The sequence below is a fragment of the Labeo rohita genome, chromosome 20 (assembly GCF_022985175.1).
Source record: "Labeo rohita strain BAU-BD-2019 chromosome 20, IGBB_LRoh.1.0, whole genome shotgun sequence".
In the NCBI taxonomy this organism is placed as follows: Eukaryota; Metazoa; Chordata; class Actinopteri; order Cypriniformes; family Cyprinidae; genus Labeo; species Labeo rohita.
In genome coordinates, this window is record NC_066888.1 from 29,891,739 (window position 1) to 29,911,530 (window position 19,792).

The 19,792-nt window shown below is 33.2% G+C and overlaps 1 protein-coding gene across 3 annotated transcripts in view; it reads right to left on the reverse strand.

Moving 5' to 3' along the window:
* tfap2d (transcription factor AP-2 delta (activating enhancer binding protein 2 delta)) overlaps positions 1–19,792 on the reverse strand; it is a 96,817-nt gene that overhangs the window by 61,801 nt on the left and 15,224 nt on the right. For all 3 annotated transcript variants that reach the window (XM_051137789.1, XM_051137791.1, XM_051137790.1), the window contains 3 exons: positions 19,437–19,489; positions 15,199–15,244; positions 6,672–6,787 (listed from right to left, as the gene is read on the reverse strand). The gene's annotated coding sequence lies outside the window, so the exon portion shown is untranslated. The remainder of the gene's footprint in view (positions 1–6,671; positions 6,788–15,198; positions 15,245–19,436; positions 19,490–19,792) is intronic.

Consider the following 19,792-nt stretch of genomic DNA (forward strand, 5'->3'; position numbering starts at 1 on the left):
ACTTAAATTACTATAACTGAAATAAAAAAAAAAATACATTTAAAAAAGAAATATTAAATAGAAAATATTACATAATTACATAAAAATATACAAAATTATACAAAATATGAAATATTAAAGAATTATATGCACATATATAATATTAAATAATTATATAAAACAATTAAAAATGGCATAAGAAAAAGTACTACACTAAATTACTAAACTACTTAAACTAATATTAAAATATAAAAATACAAAATAGCATTCAGTCACACTTAAAATCTATCATCTGTTTCTGTCTGTCTGTGTTTATCTATAGCCTTGAAAAATCAAAATAAAATAATAATTTCAATTAACAAAAAATGTTTTTATATAAACAAACATTTATAAATAATAGACATATATATATATATATATATATATATATATATAACATGAATTAGTTGAAGTACTAAAATGACTAAAACTGAAATAAATAAAAAATATATAAATTTTAAAAAGAAATATTAATTAAAAATATTAAATTACACAAAATATTTAAAGAAATATTAAATAAAAATGTAACATTAAATTATACAAGATATATAAAAATATATATAAACAAATTATAAGCAAATATAAAATATTAAATAATTATTAAAAAAAATAAAAGTTAAATAAAAAGGACTACACTAAATTACTAAACTACTTAATATTAATATGAAATACAAAATAGCATTAAAACTCACACTTAAAATTGCTGAAAGTCACTGGGTTTGATACAAAATATAAATTATGAATTTTACAGAAAACTGCACTAGCATATTTTTTAAGCAAAACATTTCACAAAAAAAGGCATTTCTTAAGTTTTCACGTCTAAAAAGTTTCTACTGCTTGTCAAATACTGACTTAAGTTTTATGACAAACTACTGTATTTAATCCTATTAAAATCAGGAGAAAATGACAGGTTAATATGAATATTACCGAAGAGCCGTGAGCTCAAATCTTAAAATACGATTTGTTGGAAATCAGAAAAATCACAGTCACTGGGAAACTGAGAGGAACTGACCTCATAAACGCACTAAAAATGATTGCGAGAGGAGCTGTAAAAACAGCTCAAAAAAGTGAAATCGGTTCTGAAAAAAAGCAACTCTCCCCTCCTCCTGCAGAGTTTGAGCGCTGATGACACTTGCTTTGATATTTAGTTATTTAACGCAATGATATCCAAACATTTTATCTGTAAAATCGCAAGCTGTGTTCTTAAGCAAAAACATCTACATTTCGGCATGAGCATGAACAGCTCTGAAGTTTAACAACAGCCAGTGAAGCCGCTTCGGCTGAGACGTTCCTCTACCATGTGCTGTATTAAGCATAGATGGTTATGAAGGCAGATGCCCTACGAGTGTGTGTGTGTGTGTTTTAGAGGGTGGGGGAAGAAAGCGAGAGACAGTGAAAGAGAGAGCAGGGTAGAACCTTGCCTCAAGCAAAAGCCACTGAACAGTTAAGAACTTCCTGTTTCACTTCAGGCTACGAAGAAAACGCTAACCACACATGATGGAATGATGGCCTTTCATCCGTCCGAAGAAAAGAGGGAGAGAAAGAGAGGGAGCCGGCGGAAGAGAGATGTTCTAAGACAGATCCTATTTTCTTGCTGTCTTTGTCAATTAGTCCGCCGCTTTTGTGTTAAGCGCAGGTAACTGTTTAAACGCCTCAGCGCCGCATTTGGACTCAATCTGTCCGGCTCGCTCTGGGTGGTTTGAGAGAGACGTGGGAAGAACAAAAGAAACATACACGCGTGTCGACCCGCGCGGCGCCGCTGCTGATCAGAGACGTTCGGATGACTGGATCTGGTCAGGTTTGACTGATTGCTGAATGACATCATTTGGCAAATAAAGACTGTGGCTGCAAATCAATGGCCTTGATTCACCAAACACTGGGACATTGTCAATTCAGTTACCTATGGCATAAATATGAGGGTGCACAATACAGATATATTATACAACTTAACTATTAAGCTGTTAAAACCACAACATGCACTTAAATAAATACACACTACCATTCAAAATGGGGTTTGAATGATTTTTTCAAATATTTTGAAAGAAGTATCTTCTGCTTACCAAAGCAGTATTTATTTGGTCAAAAATACAGTAAAAATAGTGAAATAATATTAAAATTTAAAATAAGTGCTTTCTATTTGAATACATTCTGAAATGTAATTTATTTCTGTGATGCAAAGCTGAATTTTCAGTATCACTACTTCAGTCTTTAGTGTTACATGATCCTTCAGAAATCATTCTAATATTCTAACTTGCTGCTCAAGAAACATTTGTGATTATTATCAGCATTTATTTGAAATAGAAACACTTCGTAACATTCTAAATGTCTTTACCGTGACTTTAGATCAATTTAATGCAGCTGAATAAAAGTAATAATTTCTTTCAATCATTTTTAATAATTATTTCATCATACACTACTAGTCAAAAGTTTTTTTAGCCAACAATGTTTTTTTAAAGAAGTCTCTTTTGCTCACCAGCCCTGTATTTATTTAATCCAAAGTAAAGCAAACACAGCAAAATTTTAAAATATTTTTACTATTTAAAAAACTGTTTTCTATTTGAATATATTTTAAAATGTAATTTATTCCTGTGATTTTAAAACTGAATTTTTAGCATCATTACTCCAGTCACATGATCCTTCAGAAATCATTCTAATATTCTGATTTGCTGCTCAAAAAACATACATTATTATTATTATGCTGAAAACAGCTGAGTGGAATTTTTTAGGTTTCTTTGATAAATAGAAGGTTGAGAAGAACAGCATTTATCTATACAATAGAAATCTTTTGTAACATTACAAAAGACTTTTGACTGGTAGTGTACATTAATGCACATAAAAACTCTAATATTTGTATAAATTTTTTGAAGGTATTAAAAATGTGCAGGGCAACTTTTATGAAATAAAATGTTAAAAACCAAAAAAAAAAAAAAAGACAGAAGAAAATGGCTTGTCTTCTTAAAGGGACAGTTCATCCAAAATGAAAATGTATTTTTATTTTTCATGTTATTTATTCACCCACATCTCGTATATCATCTCGAGAAATTTGCATGCTTTCCATGCAATTAAAATGAAGGCTGAAGTTTTCATGCATCCAAAAGGACTCAAAAGCACCATAAACGTGACATCAAATTTGCTCAAATTACTTATGTTTTCAGAAAACTATCTGAAATAAATGTTATTCACTGATAATTTTTTCTCTTCACTGAGTGAGCTGAACTTTAGAACGGGTTCAGTTCAATTCATGAACAAATCATTCAGACACCTTTTTTGAACTGGACCAACTGATTTAAGTTTTGATCAAAAGAACAATTCATTCATGATTTAGATTTAGTGCAGATGTTAAGATTTTCAGTTTCTTTTTAAAATTAGTGCATGACTGGGAATATAGTGTATGAGTCATATAAATCACTTTATGATTCTTTTACGCTGCTTTTGCATCTTTTTGATGTCTTAAAAAGCTTTAATACCCATTCATTGTAAATGCATGGCAAAAAGGATTGAAAACAGCCTTCATATGTTCCCCTTTAGCATTTTGCAAAAAGAAATAAAGATAACAGAACTCACTTAGAACGACATGAGAGTGTAAATGATACTAAATGTTAATTTTGGGTGAACTATTGCTTTAATTTAGCATTAAACAGCTGTGAAGGGCTAATGCTTTAAGCAATATGTGTGTTTGTACGGCCTCTAATAAAGCAGCAGCTGATATCTGAATCCAGACCCTACGATAGCTGTTCACTCGCATTTCAGAAGCTAAATGTTTAGCTATTAGTGGAGCGCTTTGATGTGTCAAACAGGTTAACAGGTACATTTTCTGCTTCATGAAATGCTGTTTTAAAATAAGCGCACACACACACATGCATGCAGTGGTTTAAGGCAGATGCTTAGAAGTGCAAATTGGCCGCGTCTGTGTCTCTGATCAGCGGATGGCGCGAGTGTGCGTGTTTGCCGTGTATTTCCCAGTGATGCTGTGACAGGGCTTTTACACGACGCCTCCAACCCGGCTCAGGGATGAGTTTCAGGCACCACATGTAACCTCTGCCTCGCTCTCTTTTCATTTAAAGGTGCTGTATGTAATTTTTTGACTGTACTAAAGCCTAAAAATACCATGTTTGGAGACTTGGAAATGTGTTAAGTTCACATTAAAAACAATCTGACAGCCAGTTATACTACTTTGAAATGTGTTAGAATGTCTGTTTTTGTTTTAGTCTGTGTGACTCCGCCCACTTCCAGTTTACCCAATAGTATTTCTACACCGCGGGTTGCCAGTTGGTAGGAAAAATTGTGTAGTAAGTCAACTTGAATCCTTAACCCTGTCTTTATTTACTTTTTGCACACGTTTCTTTATTTACTTTTTGCACACATTATTGAAAATTATTCATCAGTGCACCTTATTTCAAAGAAAAAAATTATTTGTAACCTTAAATCAAATATAATAACTTGCTTGTCTGAATCAACTTCAGTTAGGTCTTTTACAGTTTAACTCAGAATAAAGAAGTAAAACGAGTCTCAAATGACAAGTCATGTGGGTCTCATAAGCAAGTCTAAGCTCTTATAAGTGACACCACTGCTATAGATCATAGATAGTCAGTGGGCAGGTCTAAGTGAGGCTCCTCCCTCTCAGCCTACAGACTGCTAATGGAAGGGTCTGCATGAGGCTCAGACTCCTCCCTCTTACACTACAGTACGTGTGGGTCTATACAAGGCTCCTCCCTCTTAGCCTACAGTGTGTGGTGGTCAGTGTTGACGCCATTAACGTGATATTTAGCCCTTGAAATGCAAATTTTACCAGGGAAACCCTCCCAAAAAATTTGTAATTTGCCCCCTGGAACACGATTGGGCTAGTTTTGAGTAGCAATAGGACGCTTTTGTTGTGAAAACCTGTCAACCCTATACGAGGCACCTCCTCAGCCTTACAGTGTGCGGGTGGGTGGGTCTAAGTGAGGTCCCTCCCTCTCATCCTACAGTCTGCTGGTGGGCGGGTCCACAAGAGGCTCAGGCTCCTCCCTCTTAACATACAGTGTGTTGGTCTAGTCAAGGCCCCTCCCCTCATCCTTACAGTGTGCTGGTGGGTGGGTCTAACGGAGGCTCCTCCCTCTCAGCCTGCATTCTGTTGGTGGGCGGGTCCACATAAGGCTTAGCCTACAGTGTGCAGGGGTCAGTGTTGCCAAGTCTGCGGTTTTTCTACAGAATTGGGCTACTTAAACACTGTTGCCGCTGGTTGTTTTTCATGTCCACAGGTTGAAGTGACCCTAAAAATGTAATATTTAGTCCCTAGAATGTAAATTTTACCAGAAGAACCCACCAAAAAACGTGTATTTTGCCCCCCGGAACATGATTTTTACAACATGTAACCCTACGAGGCCCCTCCCCCTCAGCATTACAGTGTGCGGGTCTAAGCTAGGCCGCTCCCTCTCAGCCTACAGTGTGTTGGTGGGTGGGTCTAACTGAGGCTCCTCCCTTACTGCCTACAGTATGCTGGTGGGTGGATCCACATGAAGCTCAGGCTCCTCCCTCTTAGCCTACAGTGTGCAGGGGTCATTGTTGTCAAGTCCAATTGGAATTGGGCTACTTTAACAGTGTTGCCACAGGTTGATTTTCATGTCTGCGGGTTGAAGCAACACAAATAACGTGATATTTAGCCCATGGAATTAAAATTTTACAGGGGAACCCCAACAAAAAAAACGTGTATTTTGCCCCCCGGAACATGATTTTTACAAGGGTCACCCTCCGAAACGTGATTGTGCTAGTTTCGGGCTAGTTTTAATTAGCAATAGGACGGTTTTGTTTTGAAAACCTGGCAACCCTGTACAAGGCCCCTCCCCCTCAGCCTTACAGTGGGCAAGTGGGCAGGTTTAAGTGAAGCCCCTCCCTCTCAGCACATTGCACTGATAAGCAGGTCTAACTGAGGCCCCTCCCTCTCAGCCTTACACTGTGCTGGTGGGCGGGTCCACATGAGGCTCAGGCTCTTCCCTCTTAGCCTACAGTGTGCGGGGGTCAGTGTTGCCAAATCCGCGGTTTTCCCTTGGAATTGGGCTCTGTCCACGGGTTGAAGCGACCCCAATAATGTGATATTTAGCCTTTGGCTAGTTGTTGTGAAAACCATGTAATCCTATATGAGGCCCCTCCCCCTCAGCCTTACAGTCTGCTGGTGGGCGGGTCTAAGCGAGACCCCTCCCTTTCAGCATAATGTGTGCCAGGTCTAAGTGAAGCCCCTCCCTCTCAGTCTTACAGTGTGCTGGTGGGCGGGTCCACATGAGACTCAGGCTCCTCCCTCTCCCCGACAGCAGTTGAGAGTGTCAGGCTTCATTATGTGGTTTTTTGGTGCGGTGGCGAATCCTCCCACTCGACACACACAATCGCCCACAGTCAGGCTGAGCGTGTTGTATGTGTGTGTGATGTCAGTGCCACAGGCGACTACTGCTCATGGGCCAATCTACCCAACCTGTCACTCCACATCTGTCTCCCACACACACGCGTGCAGCAATTCTGCCTGAAGCATCTGGGCGGACACGTGGAAAGTGGATTTTGTACAACACTTAGCAATATTAGCAGACTCAAGACGGGTCGTGTGTTTGTGAGTGTGTTTTTGAGAGTGCATCTGAATTGTGATGAACTAGCTAAATGCACATATGTGTGGGTATTTCACTTACCTGCTTCCTTTAAAGCTGAGATGTGTCATTTTTTGCTGTGAGATACTTTGTTCTTTTCTAGGTTAATGTGCAGAATATGCCATTGATGCCAATGAATGAAGGAAGTTTCCATTAACCTGTTTGAAAACATCAGATTATTTTTACAATTTCGTTTAGTGATACTAAATGACACACTTTGGCTTTAAATACATTTATATCTGTTTTTTTAAAACACTAGAGACCTACTAAAACTGACAAATGAACCCTCTCTGTACAGATCAATATATTTGACTAAACCCAAGGTTAGGATCAGTATTATCTCCTCATGTTTAAACATTTATGTGAAAAACACATCATTATCAGTGCTTGCAAGTATTAATTAATATTTACAAAATATACACATAAATATTATAAAAAAATATTAATAACATGAAAAATACATTTATTACAATACAAATATTATAATACAAATATTTTTAAATAAAACTAAATACTGAATAAAATTAAAATAAATCTATTATTATTTTTTATAAAAATATATATATATTTTAAAAAAGTACATAAAATATATAAATAAATACATTTAAAAGTGTTCAAGTATTCTTTTTTCATAGGCAATAAACTAAGGAATGAAAAAAATGAAAATAAACTTCATTGTTAAAGTATAAAAAATAGATAAATTGTAAAAAGTATACATATATATATATATATATATATATATATATATATATATACATATATGTGTGTGTTCAAAATAAAAAATAAAAATGAATGAATAAATACATTTATATAGGCAATAAACATAGATGTAATAAAATCAAAATAAAAAGTATTACACATATTTCTAAAAATATAAATAAAACATAAAAAATAGAAAAGGGGAAGGTAATACATACTTCTAAAAATCATTTAAAAAGTTTTTTACTAAGTATTCCTCTCAAGATTGTTTTTATAGCATTTTTTATTTTCCATATTTTATATCTAAGGATTGAATTAAATCAAAATAAAATGAACCGTATTAAATATATTTAAAAATATACATATTATTTAAAATGCAAATATACATAAAAAATAAAACTAATACATACATTTAAAAAACATGGAAAAACTATTTTGCTATAAAGAGTATTATTTCTGGCCAAAAAAGTAAGGACTGAATAAATCCAAAATAAAATTAAAAGTATTAAACATATTTCTAATAAATATATAAATATATAAATATATAAATATATAGAAACTAATACATATATTTAAAAATCATTTAAAGTGTTTCACTTTAAAAAACGATCCTTTTTTTCTGGCCAATAAACTAAGGATTGAATTCTAATAATGCACTGTTGAACACTGGAACTCTCATTACCAGCGGAAAAAGGACACACACACACACACACACACACACACACACTGCATTAATTTAAGCCAAGACTCTACCTGAGTTTAACTACTCACCACCAGTCATTCCCAAAACTACAGCTCGACCTCATTGCCCCAGGATATATATCCCACACACATACACACACAGGAGAGCAGCTCCTCTCACACTCCCATTAATTAACCACATTAACATACGAGCACAATGACCCAGTCAAATGACCCGGGGCGAGAGCCGTTCAACTTCATTAAATGTGAAGCCGTCACCCTCCGCGGTCTCTCAGCGGCGCTATCATCTCACTCTCACCGCCACATAACTTCACACGTCACTCTCCGTTTCAACGCGAGACATAAACAGGCCAGCTAATTAGAAGCGGTTTAATAATGACCTGCAATAAACCAAAGACTCTTCATAACAGTTTCTAAAGAGCTGACAATGGTTTATTGTAAGTTTTTTAGCTGTTTTCAGTTCGACGCCTCCCTGACCTTCATATCACATGCCTGAAGGCGATTCGGAGCACTTTAAACTCATTTCAAAGCAAGAAAGAAAACAACTAAATTTGTAGTTAAACTCTGATAGTTTTCGTGAACTCTCTGGTTCAACATCTTTCTCACATCTGAATACTGACACGTAACTAAAACTTTAGCATGACGTGTCATTATTAGGACTGCAATTCAGACCAGATTCTGTTGCAAACAAGGACCGAAAGATAAGAATATGATGCATCATCAACTGGAATAAGATGTACTGCAATATATCCCAAAAATACATGCTAAACAAAGAAATAAATTAGCTCAGATGATGGGATTAATAACATGAAAAAATTAAATCATGAAAGAGTGATAATTCAGAACAATTATAATACTGCAAACTGCAGTTTTCATTTACTTACTGTGAACAAAAAATCTCATTTTCATTAATGAAATGGAAAAAAAGATGTATTATTTCATTTGTTTTTCTGTACTACCTTTAAATTATACTGATTTTTAATGAAGTGTGTCCATACAGGATATTTCATTTATTATTGCATTACAGAAATGAGAAAGAGATTTGCATTACAATAACGAGAATTTAATGAATTTAACGGTCATGAAAATAATATAGTGCAAAAAACGCATAATTGTCCTACAAATAAGCCTCTTTGTGAAAAATATAGTTTCTAATTGCTTCAATTTGATCTTTGGGTAAAGTAAGAAAATACACAGCTTTAGGGTTTAGCAAAAGTTTAGGGTTTGTATGATTTTTAATGTTTTTGAAATATGTCTCATGCTCACCAAGGATGCATCTATTAGAAAATATTCGAAAAAAATGCAGTAAAATTGTGAAATATTATTGTGATTTAAAATACGTGTTTTGTATTTTAATGTGTTTTTAAATGTAATTTATTTTTGTGATGCAACGCATCATTACGCCAGTTTTCAGTGTCACATGATCCTTCAGAAATCATTCTAATATGCTGATTTGCTGCTCAAGAAACATTTATTATTAAAAAACAGTTGTGCTGCTTTACATTTATATGGAAACCATTGTTTTCAAGATTCTTTGATGAAAGGAAAGTTCAAAAGAACAGCATTTATGTGAAACTGATTTTTCTGTCACTTTTAATTAATCTAATGCATTCTTGCTGTATAAAAGCATTAATTTCCTTCAAAAACTCTTACAGACTGCAAACTTTTGAACATTGTGTGTTTTACCCTGTTGCAGTTAAAGCCTTGTTCCACAACAAACTATTACAATCAAGCAGGCTTGTAAAGAAGTCAAGACAAAACAAGACAGTTTTTAGACAAAACCTATTGGGCAGTGGAGGTTTCCTTCTCAACTGCATCATGTGAACATCCATTTAGAGTTGCCATCATCACCATTTTTTTGCTTAAAGTTAAACTCTGCTCAACTTCATTGTTGTCGCTGACGTCGCCCCAAACTGCCAGCTCTTTAAAAACGAATGACTTCTCCTCCGGGCAACTTAAGTCGGCGCTACATGCTTGATAGTTTTTCCTTAGTGGAAGCTTTGCATTTGGTAGCTAATAAAATATTAAAATTCAATTCAGTGTTATGTATACAATTTCTTAATTCTGTCAACCTGCCACTTGCTATAGCAACTGATTTCTTCATGGAAGTTTTGCGTTCAAATATTTCAACTCAGATCAGTGTTTCGTGTCTAATTATTTACTTTTGTGGCAAGCATCTGTGTAATAAGTGGGATAAAGTACATCCAGCCAGTTTTTAATTGCAAAATAAAGATGTATATTATCCCTTACTTATAATCTTAATTTAAGTAATAAAGTCTGACAGTAATCAGTCTGAGTGCTACTGTAAGATTAACTTTGTCTGGTTTAAATGTTTTAAAATGATTAACAAATGCAATCAAAAAGTAATCAAATATAATAAGTTACATTACTTTAATAAAAGAATTGAAAAGTTACACTACTTATTACATTTTAAATAGAGTTACTTGTAATCTGTAACCTATTGCATTTCCAAAGTAACCTTCCCAACACTGCATATATTTTATCCCCAGAATGTGATTTTTAACGGGGGACCTCTCAAAATGCAATTGGGTTACACTGTAAAAAACAATTTGTTGAGTCAACTTAAAATAATTTGTAACCTGGCTGCCTTAAAATTTTAAGTTCATTTAACTCAAAAAAAAAGTGTATTCAACTTGAAATGTTAAATTATACTAAGTGACAACTTAGATATTTGAGTTTAATCAACTTAAAATTTTAGGGCAGCTGGGTTACTTACCCATTAAGTTTAAGTTTAACAAACACAAATATTTAAGTTGTTACTTAGTACAACTTAACATTTCAAGTTAACTAAACTTATTTTAGTTGACTGAACTTAAAATTTTAAAGCAGCAGGGTAACAAATCATTTTAAGCTGACTCAACAAATTGTGTTTTTTATTAGCAATTTTAGTAGCAATTGGGTGGGTTTTGTTGTGAAAACCTGGCAACCCTGGTTCACAGTGCTTTAACTAATGTTAATAAACACAACTTGTGATTTTAATAATGCATTAGTAAATGCTGAAATTAACATTAAGATTAATAAATCCAATAGAGGTACTGTTCATTCTTAGTTTGTGATAACTGATGTAGTTAACTAATGTTAACTAAACAACCTTATTGTAAAGTGTTACCAGTTATTCCTACATTAACATGACAAAAATCAGTAACAATTTCACAGCAAAAAGACATTTTACCGCAACCACAACCTAACTATAAGGCCTTTTACTTGCTAAAAAAGTACAAACTATTAATCAGATGACAGAAGGCATGTAATAGATTGTGTGCAATTGTGCGCTTCGAAATGATCAAATATGATACAATAGGCTTTATAGGGTTAATGTTTTGTGGAAACTGTTTTTTCAGGATTCTTTGATAATAGAAAGTTAAAAGGAACAGCATTTATTAAGCTTTTATAACATTATAAATGCCTTTAGTGTCTCTTTTGATCAATATAATAAAAGTATTACTAGATTTCTATTGATTTCTAGCACTCTGTCAATCAAAAACAGTGTGCGTGCGTGTGTGTTATTAAGGCAGTGTGATGAGTGTGTATCTGTTAGTGGTCACTGTTAACATGAACTGTACGATTAACAGCGTGGTCATGACACACACACACACACACACTGAGTTTTGGAGTGGTCTGCTGCGGTCACTGCTCATTTCCTGCCCCCCAGCTCTGTTCCCAGGGTTCCTTGGGGCGACCTGTCTGGCCAATTACCTGCTGAGCTGTAATGAGCTGCCAAGAGCCAAACACACACACACACACACACACACACAAGCACACATTCCTACTGTATCCACATGAATTATTTTCTCAATCCTCACATAAATGCAAACACTAATTCGGTGCTCCTCACACACAGCAGAAAGCGAACGACTCCTATTCTCCAGTGGTCAGGTTTAATGAAGCCGAGTTGAATTAATGCAGGTGAGCTGTGCTCTGCAGACGGGTATAGAGTGAACGTATAGACTGAGGAGATGTATGGAGAATGACAGAAAGACAGGATGAGCTGAGAGTGATGCTGGCAGAGAGACGAGAGCCGTGTATAAACAGAGACGGAGAAACGGAGCGATGCCTCGATCAGCTAAAAATCTGACATTATTGACAATTCAAGACCCCCACACATGCACACACACACACTCTCATACATACATGTATTTAGACCCGTGAATCTCATGAAACCATATCCAGGTCACATTTCAGCTCAAAATCAAAACAAAAATGTAAGAAATGACACTTGAAATGAAACCTGTTTTTAGGACCATTATTTATTTATTTTGTTGCATTGCATTGCATTGTACTGTTAGCATTAATTTCATAAAATTAAGCACATTTAACCCCCAAATTTCTCAATGCATCTAGATATTTTACTTTTACACCTTTTTCTCAGTGATTTTTATTTTTCATAATACATGTTTTTATTGTATTATATAAATATTTAGCAGTAATATTTTTTGTTTTTGAATAACATAACTTTGGTATCATAGTAATAAGAATTTGGTAAAATATACATTTACATTTAGCCGTTATATATTTTATTACCAAATTCTCATTTCTATATTTTGAATTTTTTTTTACTTTATTTCCATTATTGTCATTATCGCCTTCATTAGATTTTTTTCCCATAATAATAATAATAATAAAATAATAATAATAATAATATAAATAATAATATAGAATTATAGATGTTAAAAACATACACATATATATTTTTTATTACCACTTAATATTTTTATTACCAAATTCTATATTTCTATATTCTGAAAAATGTTTTACTTTATTTCTGCATTATTCTCATTAAGGTTGTCATTAGATTTTTTTTTTTTTTTTTTTCATTTCTCTCTCTTTTTTTTACATTACCACAGTCCATGATAATAATAATAATAATAATAATAATAATAACAATAATAATACACATAAATGATTGTTATTATTATTAATAATAATAATAATAATAATAATAGTTATTAAATCTAAAAATATAATTGTAGATGTTATACACACACATACACACATATATATTTTTATTACCACCTCATATTTTTATTACCAAATTCTCACTTCCATATTTTGATAAATGTTTTATTTCATTTCCATTATTGTCATTAGATATTTTTTTATTCCTCTTTTTACATTAGTACAGTATATAATAATAATATAAATAAAAATTTTAAAATACTGTAGTCTAATGGTTAATTCTATATATATATACACACACACACACACACAATTTAACGCTTAAAACTATAATTCTATTTAAAAACAAAATATATTAATATATACAAATATATTTTATGATTATAATTTTTTTAAATCATAATTTATAATAATATGTAAATGTTGACCTGAATGGTCCTTATAATAAGCAAGTTATTTATCATTCCTTTGGATTTTGGAGGAAACATGATCTTGACATGACAGGTTTTATGAAATTCTCTAATACATCAAACACACGCACACTGAGACTTTTTTTCCCAGACAGATGTCGACACATTTACACAATGATTCACAACTACTTACGAAAATATCGTTCACTATGTGAAATGTCACTCAAAAGCTGATCATGACACACTACAAACACTGAACTCCTGCAAAGGATGATGGGAACGCTCTGACAGACAGCAGGCCATTTAGCATCCAGCTCACCCAGACAACACACACACACACACACACACACCCACATACACACACACTCCCCCCCCACCGCTACAGTGCCTAGGGGGGTTTCCACGGTGACGGGCCGTGTCAGCGTCAGGCGCTCAAATCTGCCAGTCTGTGCTACGGCCCTGCCATCTGATTGGCCGCTGCATGCTGCTATGGAAACTCAGGCGGAAGGAAGCATGGAAAGGGGGGCGTCCACGCCAAGCGAAGTGTGTGTGTAAATGTGTGTGTTCTGGTCTTTCCTGAATGTCCCTGCCCTCATGGGACCTCTGATGCAGATGTTTATGAAAACCTGAAAACTGGTGAAGTTTGAAAAATGCACGACAGAGACTGAGATCAGCCTGTACGGTCTGTTTATGTCTAAGAGAATCAGTGTCTAATCAGCTACTGTAATGCTTCACTCGGCTGAGAAACAGCAGCTAGTGACCAGCTTAAATGACCAGTTAAATCCATCATGTTGCTGGTTAACAGCATACGGTATGTTTTAAGCACTTTTATGCTGGCCTTTCTGCAATAATAACCAACTTAACAGACCAATAATAAACCAGCATTGCACATCTAAACCAGTTGGAAAATAAAATAAAATAAAATAAAATAAAATAAAATAAAATAAAATAAAATAAAATATAAAAATTAAAATTAAAATTAAAATTAAAATATAAAAAAGTAATAAAATAAAATAAAAATAATATAAAAAAAAAAAAAAAAAAAAAATAAAAATTAATTAAAAATTGTATAAAAAAAAAGAAATTAAAAATTGTATAAAATATAAAATAAAAATAATATAAAAATTAAATATAGAAATTAAACAATTTTATAAATTAAATAAAAAATAAAATAAAATAACATTTCTTCAGCAAACTTAATTTAAGTTAACAAATGTTTTAAAAATGTTAAAAAATCTTGTGTAGTGAAAATCTGAACAAAACAATATAAAAAGTATGAAACTCCTACATAGCATTGACATGTTAAACATAACTTTTTCTTAATATATTAAATGCATTGATGAGTAAGCAAAAAAATAACCTGTAACAGCATGAACAAAAACTCATAACCATAAACTAAATTTTCAACATAAAATTGATTTTGAAAATATACTCAGTATTTTATATTAGTATAAATGTAAATATTACTGATCCAATTTATAAATACAAGTGGAATAAACCAAACAAAACTGTGAAAAAATGTTTGCTGATTTAGCTAATTTTAACAAAGTAAATTAACTAACTAATAATTTGAGACTTAAACGTAAAAATATTAGACTTAATTAAAACTTGACTAATATAACTAAATTTAGCCCACTTAATACATTTTCTAAACTAATAATTGACTAACGCAACTAAAGTTAGCAATTGTTCAGTGGCTGTTAATGTAGACGTCAGCTTAATGATTTAAGTTAAATAATTTTTAACAATCTTTTCATATTTTGAAAACAATATTGCAACTGATAATCCAATTTACACCAAAAAAACATGTCAGAATTAATCAAATCAACCACTATACTTACTGATGTTTGTGCTGCCATTGATTTCCCTCCAAAATGATGTCACTTCCTGTAGGATGATGTCATTCAGAACCCGGAAAGAGAAAACGGAATGGAAAGGGATATTGAGTATGCTGGAAAGCCTTTGAATTGAAACTTAAATTTGTAATAAAAATTCTAAAATTATACGAAAATTTAAATTTTTAAAAAGCAGTGAAATTATTTAAAATTCATGACCTCAAGTAATATGACTGCAATTGTGAAATTGGTATTTTAATATTTTAATATATATTGTTATTTTTATCTGGTCTAAACTTCACAGCAATCACAGCATCATTTGTCCCTTTAATGCAGCTTTAGATGAACAACCAGCCATGAGTATGATCCCAATACACCGCACTACCAAAAAATAACCGTCTTGATTTATCCATGAAGGCCTCGGTTATGGAGACTGTGGTTGAGAATGGTTAAAACTGACTGGCTAAATTTCCTACCGATATCCAATCCAGGGCAAACTGACCTAAGGAAGCTAGAGGGGTCAATTTGTGTCTAAAGGAGTTTGTGTGTGTGTGAGTGTGTGTTTCTGGGCTGTTGCGGACTGGTTAACCCTTAAGTGTTTTGCCCTGAGGACGTCATTAAATGTTCAGCAGCACACCTGGGAGGAGCTGCAGCTAATATGAGTGAGAGAGAGTGTCTAAACGCTACACGCACACACACATATATATAACTCCAGTCAGGAAGGAGGGTCATATCCATAATTGATGGTTGCTTTTTATTTGAGGTACCGTGGGACACAGGACTGCAGCCTAATTTGATGAGAAATCGTTTTTTAAGGTTGTTACTTTGGTTTGACACGTCTGCTTTGAGCCGCCTGCCTCCCTCTCAACTCAAACAGCACTCTGCTCTGATGGAAGAATTAAAGATACATGTGAGAATAAATCTTACATGCAGGAGAGAACAGTGCAATATAGCACATAAAGGTGTGTGTTGCTGGACAGGACCAAAAAAAGTGGTAAACAACTGGTGGAAAAGTCAAAGCAAGAGGGAAAAAAAGGAAATTAAATTCAAAGCAGCTATTTATTATTCATATTATTATTTGCGGTCGTGTTAATTAAAGTTAAAGAAACTGTAAATTATGCGTGCATGCTCATTATGATAATGACATATGCAGAGAGAGCGTCTGTCGAGGGAGGGTTCAGACCTTGACTCCACAATCGCAGCATTTGAATGTCTAATACCACATGCTTCATATAGTGTGTAAAAACACACGATAGCATTATACTTTAAAAAATTTCTGAGAAAAAAATGAGTTGTGCTTAGGCGTACAAAGCTGAGCGGTTTTGATTGGTTGCTAGGTCCTTTAAAGTAACAGTTCACACAAAAATTAACATTCTGACAATGTTCACTCACTTTTATGTGATTCCAAACCTGTATGAGTTTCTTTCTTCTGTGGAACACAAGAAAAAATGTCTTAGTGTTTAGTTTTTTTACTACAGTGGAAGTCAGTTGTTCTTTTTTGAATTGTCAATTGTTATTTTTCAAATTAGTCAGTTTGTTTTCCACAGAAGAACAACATGAAGATGCGTAAATGATTTAAAAAAACGATGATGAAATCAAAATTGACATTTTTTGGCTTTTAGTATGAATACACTCTTAAAAATAAAGGTGCTTCGCAATGCCATAGAAGAACTTTTTTTGTTTAAATGGTTCCATAAAGAACCTTCAACATCTGAAGAACGTTTCTGTTTCACAAAAGGTTCTTTGTGGCAAAAGGTTCTTCAGATTATAAAAAGGTAAGAAACAGATGGTTAAATGAACCTTTGACTGAATGGTTCTTTGTGGAACCAAAAATGGTTCTTATATTGCGCTGATGTGAAGAACCTTTTAAAGCACCTTTAGGAGTATATGTTAGCTTTACGGTTATCTATAAGCTATACTTGCACTACTCCCTAAAAAAGTACCTAATTACACTGAATCACACTTAAAATCACAAGTTGTGTTTATTAACATTAGTTAAAGCACTGTGAACCAGGGTTGCCAGGTTTTCACAACAAAACCCACCCAATTGCTACTAAAATTGCTAATAAAAAACACAATTTGTTGAGTCAGCTTAAAATAATTTGTTACCCTGCTGCCTTAAAATTTTAAGTTCAGTCAACTCAAATAAGTTTAGTGAAATGTTGAAATGTTAAGTTGTACTAAGTGACAACTTAGACATTTGTATTTGTTAAATTTAAAAGCAAGGTAAGTAACCCAGCGGCCTTAAAATTTTAAGTTGAATTACCTGAAGTATCTAAGTCGTCACTTAGTACAACGTAACATTTCAAGTTGAATAAACGTTTTTCGAGTTGACTGAACTTAAAATTTTAAGGCAGCCAGGTAACAAATTATTTTAAGTTGACTCAACAAATTGTTTTTTTACAGTGTACTTTGCTTAGTTACTTTTTATGGAAAGTAATGCATTACATTACTTTTGCGTTACTTTTTAAATCTGGGCAGGGCTTGCTTGTTTGTTTTTAATATAAAGTGTTCTACTTTCGTCAAATGTAAAAGCCCTTTTACACCAAAAGCCTGGGGCTGAAAAAAGTAAATCTGTATAGTAGAACACAGAAGAAGAAAGTTCAACACTCTTCAGGAATAATAAAAAAAGAACAAATGTTAGTTTATCTTGAGTAATTTTTGCTTAGTATGGTTGAATTGGATCACCGAAGGTCAGCAGCAAAGACACTGGTTAATAAAATGGGACAAATACAAAAAAAAGGATATTTGTATTATTTAACATTTAGTTATTGCAGGGTTGCATCATATTCTGAATTGCATTTCACTGTTTTTATTCATTTTGAGGAATACTGAATTTGTTTTTTATAAGATGAATTAAATGTTCACATTTCACATCTTACTCCCAATTTCTCTCAACATGGGGGCAGGAGAGCTTTCAATCAATAAATGGGGAAAAAAAGTAACTGACATTACTTATTTGAAAAAGTAACAGATATTTTCTTGTAAATTAAAAAGTAATGTGTTACTTTACTAGTTATATGTAATGTAAAAAATTTTCACTTGTTTTATTGTTTACAAGGCTAAAAATTAATTGCAACGACCCCATAAATCTTTGAAACATCTCTGTAATCACCTTCACCATTAACACCCCAATAAATTAGAGTAAATATGCCTATATTTACCAAATTTTACAATTTTGCAATATATGCCAATATTTTCTTGGAGCAATTCTTTCCGTAGTCTAGATTTCATGTCCACTTCACAGCTGCTTTATTGTCCGCCAGACAAAAATCATAAGTCTGATCTCTCAGAAAAGTAAAGCACTCCTCAGCTCAAGAAGTTGCATAAATTAAGGCATCAATTCTGTTGGACAAATGCACAAACAGTGCCATGGCACAGCATTTCTGTAGTTCAAACAGTAAAGCCTGGCAATAGAAACGTCTTGTGTTCGATTCCCAGGGAATGCATGAACTAAAAAAATTCTTAAGTGCATTAATAAAAGTAAAAACATGTAAATGCACGTGTCAAAGCTGAACACTTTAGAAACAACATTTTCACTGTAAAAAAATAGTTATCAAATCAGTAAAATGTTTTTTACGAGAAAATACTATTTCAGTTTTTCTACTTCAAAATGTAACATTTAAATCAATGCGTTACTTGCTGTTACTTTGTAACTGACTGTGAAATTTACTAGCAATGAAATTGTTTCTAAGCATTTTTTGTATAATTTGTTGTTGTACTATTTAACCTAATTAGAAGCAATAGGTGCTAATGTTAACAAGCCTTACTAATTACTAAATAATGAGAGCATGTGTTTATTGGATGGATTTACTGCAAAATCAATTTTTCCACATCTACAGTATGTTCTGTGCCCCAAGTTTCCTTTAAATCAAACAAACATCACTGTGTAGAGGAGATTTCAGATACAGTCTGTCTGAAGACTGAAGAATATCAAGATATACTGTTTTTGAATTGGAATAAGAGAATTTCTTTAGGCCTTTATACGAGAGCTGAGGTTTCCTCGAGGAGACACTTTGACGTTGGATTGTCTATCAATATTTAATCTCTGTAATCGACAGTCAAAAAGATGTTTAAAATCAGCCCTGTCAGGTTTGAGGAAATCCTGTGTTTATCTCATAAAAACTCCTGCTTATTATTACAATCCAGTGTGTTTCTCAAACAACGCTCTTGCAAAGCTCACAGACGAAGCGGCAGATAAACAAACGTCTCTCATGCATGTCAGGGGTTTTGGATCCGCTCACCTCATGGGTTTACCAGCTCAGCCACAGCACAAACCCAAGCCGCAGAGCTCATCCTGTGGAGAAACATGCATTTATTCACAGTGTGAATTTAATGAGATCTCTGTATTATTGTTTTCCTTACACTGCAATGAAATTCAAAAGAAAGCAATTGGAGAGCAGTGTTCTTGTTGTTAACTAAAACTATTAAAATATGATAATTTAAATCAAGCTGAAAAAATATATAAATATTTGAAAATTATTTAGTTTTTAAGCTCGTTTTTTTCACTAATATTCATAATTTATTTTTAATATATCTACATTATAATTATAAATGTTACCTTGGCAACTAACTGAAATAAGTTTAAATAAAATTACTA